This window comes from Peromyscus leucopus, chromosome 1, assembly GCF_004664715.2.
Source record: "Peromyscus leucopus breed LL Stock chromosome 1, UCI_PerLeu_2.1, whole genome shotgun sequence".
NCBI classification, from domain to species: Eukaryota; Metazoa; Chordata; class Mammalia; order Rodentia; family Cricetidae; genus Peromyscus; species Peromyscus leucopus.
Window position 1 is genome coordinate 179,068,187 of NC_051063.1, and position 10,380 is coordinate 179,078,566.

The following is a 10,380-nucleotide window of genomic DNA, read 5'->3' on the forward strand; positions in this document are numbered from 1 at the left end:
CTACATTTGTGCCATGGTGCAGTTCTTTCAACTGTGTACTCTAGGCAGGTTCAGTATAGCTCTGCAACACATCCAGCACCTGATTGAGAAACAATTGTTCTGTGATCTTATTTTTGTTTTTAGTTTCTTGATTTTAGCCACTTGTTTCATTATTTCTTGACATCTACTCCTTTAAGGTTTTTTCTTCTTCTTTAGATGCTGAAACTTTCAGATGTGCTGTTAAGTTCTTGGGTGAACTCTATCAAGTATTTTATATAGGCATGTAGAGATACTCATGTGCCATTAGAATCACTTTATTGTGTTTCTCAATTTTGTGTGTGTTATGTGCTCATTGTTATTCAGTTCTAGAAAGTCTTTAACTTCTTTCTTTCTTTATGTTTTGACCTATTTTACATTCAGAATAGAGTTGACCCATTTCCATATATTTGTAAGCTTTCTGTGTTTTCTCTTGTTGTTTACCAACAATCCATGGTGAGCAGAGAAGTTGCAGAAAGTCATTTCAATTTTTATGTATCTATTGAGACTTACTTTTTGTCCAAATATGTGGTCAATACTGGAGAAGGTTCCATAATGTACAGAGAATAAAGTATTTTCTTTTGTGTTTCAGTGAAATGTTCTGTATAGATATGCTAGGTCCATTTGGTTTATAACATCTGGTAGTTCTAGGAATTTTGTTTAACTTTTGGGTATTAGGTCTCTCACTAACAGGGCATGTGGGTCTCTATATGTTTTAAAATGTAACAGTCTTTCTTTACCAAATTTAGTTACCCCTGGTTTGTGGCATACATGATAAATTCACATATTCTCTTTGATTATTTTTACTTTGATGAGTAAATCTCCATATTTCCTCTGATTCATTTTTGTATGAAGTCTATTTTTTTTATTAAAATGGCTATACCAGCTTGTTTCTTACATTCATTAGCTTGGAAGGTGTTTTTCCAGTCCTTTATCCTGAGGTAAGGTCAATGTTTAATATTGAAGCATGTTTCTTAGATTCAGCAGAAAGCAGAAAGTGGATGCTGTTTTTGCATACATTCCATTCATCTGTGTCTTTTATTAGGAAATTAAAAACTCAGGTTGAAAGACATTAATAACTAATTATTATTGATTCCTGTTATTTTATTTTGTTGTTGGTGGTGGTTTATAACATCTATTAGTTCTAGGATTTCTGTTAACATTTGTCTGGGTGACCTCTCTACTAAGAGGTGGGTATTAAGTCTCTCACTGTCAGGGTATGAGGTTCTCTACATCATTTAAGCTATAATAATGTTTCTTAACAAAATTTGGTTACTCTTGTGTTTGTGGCATAGATGATAAGAAGTGAATTGTTCTCTTGATTTATTTTTTCTTTGATGAGTATGTAGTATACGTCCATATTTCTTCCTATTCATTTTTGTGTGAAGTCTATTTTTACATATTAAATGGCTATACAAGCTTGTTTCTTACATCCATTTGCTTGGAACATATTTTTCCAACCATTTAATTTTAATTATGTAATGTCAGTGTGTCTTATTGTGTGTACATAAATCTGCATTCTTGTTATCAAGGTTAGACACTTGGGGCTTCATGTAGCATGAATTATGGGAAGTTGTCAAAAACCTGACTTTGGTCTTGTGAATGAACTTGTCTTAATTGCTCAGCCATATTGCTAACCCTTTAAATATTTTAATGCTTTTAATATCATCTTGATATCAAGAAATAGGGAATATCTCATACAAGAGGAAAACCCTATTCATGTAAATGATTTTGTGAAGAACTTAGACATCACTGTAGTCTTCAAGTTCAAGAAAAAATTTCATCTCTTTTTCATCATAGCCTTGAAGAAAGCAAATTACCTACCATGTTCCCTCAAGACTGATGGTGGATCTCACTGCATTGTGGTTTCTATTTTTCAACATTTGAGTTAGATATTAAAGTGTGATATATGTGTGGCAAATATATGTCAAATTCAATTTGTGGTCTTTATATTCCTATTGTCTCTTTTGTTCATCTTCAATTGTGCTTTCACATAAAGATAGATATTTTTCTTCTGAAATATATAGAATGGAATGCCCATCATCTACGCAGTTCATTGTTTATTTAATTATCAGGCAACGTGTGATCATACTTCTCACGGAAGGGGGTCTGGGAAAGGGTTGTTGTTCTTGGTTTTGTTTTTCATACTTTTACAAATTCTCTTAAGAAGTTTTGTTCTTATCTATCCTAGGTTGGGTGTCAGTAATTAGTCTGGCATACATTTGAATTCATGATCCTCATGTGCCAGTACAGTTAGCAGAAGTCCAAGGATAGATGATGTGCCCCCAATGTTTGCTGTTTTGTCAACATGTTTTAAAAATGTTAATGTTAAAATGATCAACAGAGAGTACTATAAGAAATATTAAATATTTCATGTGTGTATTCAAAGCAACATATTTATCTCTCTGGAAGAGATGCAATAAGGTAGGATAATCAACAATCAACTGTATATTTCACAATATAGCTTGAGATGTTATGCATAAGTATATACTATTTGAAGTTCAATACATTTTCATGTCCCCATCAGCTATCTATTTGGACCTTCATGTTGAAGCACTGCTTTCTAAGGGAATTATCCAGAGATACCAGATAATATAATGGCAATGAGATTTTTTTTAATTTCTGGTGTGTGTGTGTGTGTGTGTGTGTGTGTGTGTGTGTGTGTAATGTGATTATGGGTTTTTAGGCCATGACAGATAAGTGGAGACAGGGAGATAACTTTGTGATGTCTACTTTGTTTCATATTCATATGGTGATCAGGAGAAGGTTACTAGCCTTGCACACCACAGACATTTCCCACTGAGTTGTCTCACTAATTCTCAAATAAGATTATTTTAAGATTACATCACTGAAATTCTGTCTTCTTTTCAGACTATAAACAGTTTCATCAAAGCATAGAGTAAAACAGGACAAATTGAATAATACATCGTATTTGCAAATTAAAAAACATAGGAAAAGTTCTATCTATATTTGGCACCAATAAGTGCTGGCAAGAGTTTCCACCTAAAACCTGTGAGAATTTAAGAAGAGATTCTACAACAGAGCTAAAAACAGCTTCCTGGTTAAGTCTGTCATGTGAGCCATGATTCAGAGACACCTTGGCATATTGGCTTGACCTACAGCCTGACAGATTCCCACCAAGTACCTCAGCATGCTACATGGCAGATTTAGCTTTTCCTAGTACAGACAAAAAAAAAGGTTTTGGGCCCACATACTAATCAATGGAATCATAGACCCACAGCTTTCTAGAGTTGGCTGTGAGTGTGGCTATCAGAGCTGGGGGTAAACATACTTCTGCCATATTGGGAAGCTGAAAGGGCCAGGGCCAGCCGCCAGTGCTGTTGCCACTTTCATCCCAGCCATGCAGCTAAAGAGTTTAAAATCTCTTCTGGTCAAAAAGGGATTACAGACACACAATAAGAACAGATTCAGATGGAAAAGAACTTTAAACAGGTTACAATATTTTTTTAAAGTATTCATAGCTTGGGAGAATAAAGAGAAGGTACAGACAGTCATGAGAAAGAAGTGAATAATATTAAAATAATAAAATAAAGTCCTTAGAATGGGAAGTAAAGTAATGTAAAAGCAATGAGCCACATGAAGATGAAAAATGCACAGAAAGCCTGGATTGTGTATATTATAATGTTGTCTTTAAATTTTTGACTGCTATGAGACTTTTGATTATAAAAGCTGTTGTATTAAACCAACCTACATATTTTAAAAATATCTTAACTCAAAAATTTAAGTCAAAAGGTATGCCACTTTGGCGAAATTGCTATGTTTTCATTTCCACAGGAAATGAGGAGCTATAGATTTATTTAAAATTAAAGATGATCAGATTTGATTGAGGAAGACCGCCCTGAAATCCTGACTACAAACATAAAAACATACACCTGAAAAAACTCTAAGACACATGATGTATACTTTACCTGCTCAAACACATATCAAGAAATTATCTTTGACTGACTTGTGTACAAGGCACAGCCTGTATTTGCATTAATGCAGATATTATGTTACCTTTAAAAGTTTATGTATTTTCATGATGAGGCTACCAGACAACAATGAAAACAAATGGTCTAGATGATCCAGCATCTCAAAATGCCTCTGTTGTAGTTTCCTCTGAGTTCTGATTCCAGAACAGATTCAAAGCTGCCTGCTGAGATGATCCAGTCTCACAGACTTCTATAATCAGGGCTTGACCATAATCCTAAATTTTCCTTGGGTCCCCATAAGACTACCAGTGCCCCCAGTCAGCAGGAAGTAGCCTAGAAAACTATGCTAACATTCTCAAAAGTGGATTATGGATGTTTGTCTTTGTTTACGGGGTTAATTACAAATTGTTTTTGGTCATGGTCAATCTCTTTCTAAAATAAGAAAGGTAGATAAGATATAGAGATATATTTTAGGACCTGAAATGTTGTTATAAGTCCCTTTCTTCTGTGTCAACTATTTTGGAATACTCAGGGCCTGTTGTGGTATGGTGCCAGGGACCAGCCTCAGCAATTTCGAGGGTCTCAAAGGGCAAGGATGTCTGGCAGGTACAAGAAAAGACTGGGACACAGGAGTTGGTACAAGCTGACGAGACTTGTCAGATCTGGAGATGTGCATTTTCTCTCCCTTCATCTGATATGACTCAACCCTAGTCTTTTACTGTAATAATACAAGGAAATAAGGGATGAGAAAAATTCAACAGGTGATTGAGTTCTTCACAATAGTTTCAAAAGTTCATTTTATAAATCATCAAGGTGTACCCGTGCTTGATTGCACATAGAAGTTCCCAGGAAGAAAGCCAAAGCATACCAGTTTATTCTTTTGCAGGTTAACAACTTTCAGAACATCTGAAGTAATCACCCCAGAGGCCATCTACTCGCAGTTTCTCAGAAAGCACAGAAATACAAGCAATGGTTTAAAGTACCAGACTGCCAGCTTCCTCTCAGCATAAGTCCTTCTTCATCTCTCTGTAATTCGTCAAGTTGTCTTCTAACTAGTTCTGGACAATTCTTGTCTTCTATCCTATCTATATGTCACTCCATCTACAGTTTTCTGCCACCAGCCTTCTGGGTTTCTCCCATGACCTGCAGAACAGCTTTAACTCCTGCCATTGTCACAATCTCAAAATCATTTCTAATTCATGGAAACCATCACAGGAGAGAGAAAGAAATCATAAAGAGTAAATAGAGCAGGAGGATTATAAGAACCAGTAACAGTTGGATGGGTGAGAACATGACATGCATACGCCATAAAGTACGCCTTCAGGACACAAGGGTTCTTTTCTCCCTGGCCCACAGAAGGCAGGCTTAGTAGAATATCTGGTAGGGCAGGCCTGGAGGGACTGATGTCCTCATCTCAGTTACCTCCAGCACAGATTCCACTGGCAACATGTCAGGCTTTTCATATGCTGTCTCCGGCAGTATGGTTGCTTGGTTCTCATATTGGAGACATATGGAGACATATTGTCCTGGCTGTTATTGATTGTGATTGTACACGGACATTTAGGAATCCGATATTGGGGTGGTTATAGATCTAGGTGCTAATAACCATTTTTGTTAGGTTGGTATATTGATCTTTATTGTCTGTTCTCTGTATGTTAGGAGAGTAGGATGGCTGTGTATTGCTTGCTAAGAAATTTCCTTTGTACTTACAGGTGTGTCCACTGTGGTTTCCAGTAAAACATGTTTCTACCTATTTAGAGCTACTACATATGAAGTCTGAAGGTGTTCATAGGAGGGAGAAAAAGAGAGAGTTCTAACAGATTATACTTGTTTAGTCTCCTTGGAATTAATGTAGGCTGTGAAAAGAGATAATACCAGAAGGTCTGCTGTATAGAGCTGAGGATCATTGGGAAAGAAGATATGGAGGGACAGAAGTAGAAAGGGAAGATCTATAGTCTCCCTACCTACTTCCCTCTCAAGAGTGGCCTACGGGTTAGCATTGAGTGCATGTGAGGTTTGGAGACTATGATAAAACACTGAGTGAAATGAGTGAGGTTACAAGGGGAATGTATATGAGATACACAGTATACATTAACAGGCATGGGGGGAGTGAAAAAAACTGTATCAGATGTTCTATTGCAGAGCTAGAGACAAGACTTAAGAATTGACCTTGGAAAAGAGGAGTAAGTGGTTAAGGTCCTCAGTTAACTTGTAAAAAACAATGGGTCAAGGGAGGGAGGTTTAAAGGGGATGATCTGTGGATGATCCATAGTTGATTGGAGAAGAAAACAAATAAGCTAACAAGTTTTCTCTTGCAGAGCTGGGCATGAGATTGAGGGATTGTCTGGATTAACAAAAGAGGTGAAGCCCAATCTGATTATCAAGCAGGAGTGCATATTCACTTTTCTTAACAACCATATTATTCTATCATGTAAAATGTATTTTATCTATTCACTCATTCTTACCCAGTTGTATATTGTGTGAGCTACTAAAAGACTGGTATAGTAAGACATGCATACTGGTTTAAGTTACTAATCTCTTTCTGATCAAATTAAAGTTCCATGGCCAAGATGACATCCACAACTGCCAACATTATTGGGACAAGAACCTATAACTAGATGACCCATAGGTTCTAGACAAGAACTATTTTTCTGCTAAGTTGACACAGTGTAAACCAACTCTTAATTATTGTTACACTCATAGATCAATACATCCCTCAATATTCAACAGAGAAAAATTCTATTCACAATAGAGTGCAACTAATACTGGGACAGACAGCTGGCTAGAATATAGAGATTTTAAAAAATACTGAATGCTGAGCCCTAAGTTAAACATCTGAATCATACCCTTCCAATGCTCAGGGATTTTGTGGAAGAGAAGGAGGAAAGGCTATAAAATAGAGATGGAAAATCACTATAATAAAACAGGATTATCTGAACACAGCAAGACAACTACATGTGTGAACTAATAGTGTTACAAAATCCATAGTCCACACAAGCTGAATACAATATATATTTCAGCACAGAGTCCCCCAAGCAGAAGAGTTGATTAGAGAGAAAGATTCAAGTTTGCTTCAATAGTGAAACCCTAGTTAGTTGACCAGGCTCCTTTGAAATGCCATACATACAAGAATCTGTAGGGAGTACAAATTAAACTTGTTGGCTTTAAAATAAAAAAGAGTAGGCATTGGGGATTTAGCTCAGTGGTAGAGCGCTTGCCTAGCAAGCACAAGGCCCTGGGTTCAGTCCTCAGCTCTGAAAAAAAAGAGTATATGATGCTGGATGAACAGATAAGGAGGAGTGGATCAGGGAAAAGTTGTGAATAGGATAAATATAGTCAAAACAAATTGTACAGAATTCTGAAAGGACTAGCAATTAAAAAATATCTCCCCTCCCCAAATTAAATATGTAGTTAGCTGTAGTAGAGTGACATTTATACACTCAGGCTTTTTAGTCCATGCTCTGTGGTTTATAGTAGATGCAGTGACCATAAGTTATAACTTGAATTCATGCTTTCTTTGTTTAGAACAGACATTTATCAAAGAGCATTTTTATTGAACTTCATTCACATTCTGTATGGAGCAGAGGTATATGTTAGAATTACAAAAGCCTGTGATCAACCAGACTACAGTTATCTAATAATGACATTAAATTTCATCTCTGTTCTTGGTTGAATTTCTCCCCAATGACTATCAAGTTCACAGTCTGAAGTGTGATGTTACCATCTATGGATAGCTCCCAACAACTGTTTTAGAGTCACACATTAAAAGCAAGTCTATGGTACAAAGGGACATCCTCTCTCAGAAACACCAACTCCTTCACACATAGAACAAAACTGTAACTCCAGGTACTCAAAATAAGGCAAGAGGATGACAAATACAAAATACTGCTTGCAATCCATAGATAAATACTGTCTCAAACTAAAAGGAAAAGATTCTTGAGAGGATGTAACTCAGGGGGAAAGCTTTTGCATGGAATCCAGCAAACAGGGGCTGAGTCTTAGCTGAGTGGTAGAGAACCCACCTAGAACTGACCAATCAAGGACTGGGGACAATTGTCAATGGGAGATCCCCTGCAAAGAATCTACAAACAAGAGTGCGGTGATATGCACAGTGATAAAGATGCTGTCTAGAATCTCCCAGTGATGGTTTCCAGTATGGCTCTGTGGTAGCCCACTTGTCTGGCATTACAGAATATGCTAGTTTTGAACCACATCAATAAAAAATAATAAATTGATAAATATATGCAGGCCTTAAGCATGTTTATTTTGCTCTCCTACACTCTCCAAAGCTTTCCATATTCCCTGAGTTTAGAGGACACTTTATAACCACTGGTAGTATAATGCTTAATGAAAATTACTTTCAGAACTCACATGATCCTGGATAGAGGTTCCCTGCTAGTTCCTCTAACATCTGCCAAGTTCTTTTTAGTTTTTCAGTCACAGAAGTCTTTCTCCTTTAACAGAACCAAAAGCTGAAGTTCAACTAGATGTGGCTACACAGTGGTTACCATATGGCATGTCCTATATCACCTTGAGACAGGGCAGCTTGGAAATCCTGTATGTCTAAGAGTGTGCTCCTAAGATGTCAGCACAGCTTCCAACCACAGCCAACACTTCCTAGAGTGTCTACTGGACCTTACACAGGGACCATTACCACAAGAAATCAGAAACATGAATTTTAGCCTTTCTCAGAAACACTGTGAATATTTGCTGCTAACCAATTGATCTAATTGATCAGAATCACTCAATCCAGGAATGTCCCAAGACATTCTGCCCAAGACAACAAAAATGGCTCTTAACATTGCATCAGATCTATGCTGTTCTGATTGAACTCGGTGCTTCCTGCATGATAGAAAGGCATCTTGCAACTGAGCTGTGTCTCTAACCTTCATATTTTGTCCTGTTACTGTTTTTTGTCTAGAACAAAATTGACAAAATGTAAACTATCACTCAAATTATTTAAAAAAAATTTAAAAGAGCCCCTGAAACAACATTAGCCTTTATTTTGTATGACCTAAGTTTCTTTCCACTGCTGTGATATATACCATGCAAATTAGGGAGGTAAGAAAATTTTACAACTTACAATTTAGTGTCCATCATTGAGGAATGTCAGGGCAGGACCTGAAGGTAGGAATCAAGTAGAAGGAAAGGAAGCTCGCTAATAAGAATTTTAGCAGCACTAAGAACCAAAAGGAAAAGTGTTGAATGGGTGCAACTTAATCCTCTAACTTCTCAAAGGGATCTTCTGGCAACCAGGAACACCTCGTAGCTTTTAAAGGTCAGACAATGTTGTTGTAATCTTTTCTACATTTCTATATTAAATTTTATATTTAATATAAAATCAAAATAAAAAAAATAAAATTTGAAGAAAATTCCTCCCAAAGAGAATAACACTATTAGTGATTATCACATTTTTTGGATTAGGTGTGGCCATGTTGAAGGAAGTGTGTCATGGTGAGGGTAGATTTTGAAATCTCCTGTGCTCAAGCTATGCTAGGGGTGACTCAGTTCACTTCCTGTTGCCTGTGGATCAAGGTATAGAACTCTCAGCTCCTTCTCTGTAACCATGTCTGCCTGCATGCCCCCATGCCCAGCCATGATGATAGTGATCTAAATCTCTGAAGCTATAAGTCACTTCGATTAAATGTTTTCATTTATAAAAATTGGTGTGATCATAGAAGTAGAAACCTTAACTAAGACAAATAATAATAAAAATAAACCTATAGAGGCTGGGCAGTGGTGGCACATACCTTTAATTCCAGCACTCAGGAGGCAGAGCTAGGTAGATCTCTGTGAGTTCAAGGCCAGCTTGGGCTACAGAGTGAGATCCAGGAAAGGCACAAAGCTAACACAGAGATACTCTGTCTCAAAAAACAGAAATAAATGAAGATGGATGCCCCAGTGTTACAGAGGACCTTTGGAAGTTGCTTACAATGTACTTCCTGTTTACTTAGGTAATATTATATCCTTCTGAGGTCTTTGATGTAGTTGAAGACTAGATAGTTATAATTTTCCTTGATTATCATAAAAGATAAATTAAATATAAGACTTTAGACTCACAAATATAGGATAGATGATAGAATGTTTTCTTTAATTTTGCCAAATACAAATAGACTAGATATTATAATTGTAATTCTTGCTTGATAACTCTTTTGTTATAAGCAATTTTATTATGTTGACATTAAAGCCTTCCTTTTTGATAAGACAGAAAGGGGGAAGGGTTGTGGGTTATCTTTCTGTATGCTGTGAATATGTGTTGCTCTGATTGGTTGATAAATAAAATGCTGATTGGCCAGTAGCCAGGCAGAAAGTACAGGCAGGCAAACAGATGAGGAGAAGTCTGGGAAGAGGAAGGACAGTATTAGGAGTCATCATTAAGACACAGAGGAAGCAAGATGACAAGGCAGAACTGCGAAAAGGTACCAAGCCACAT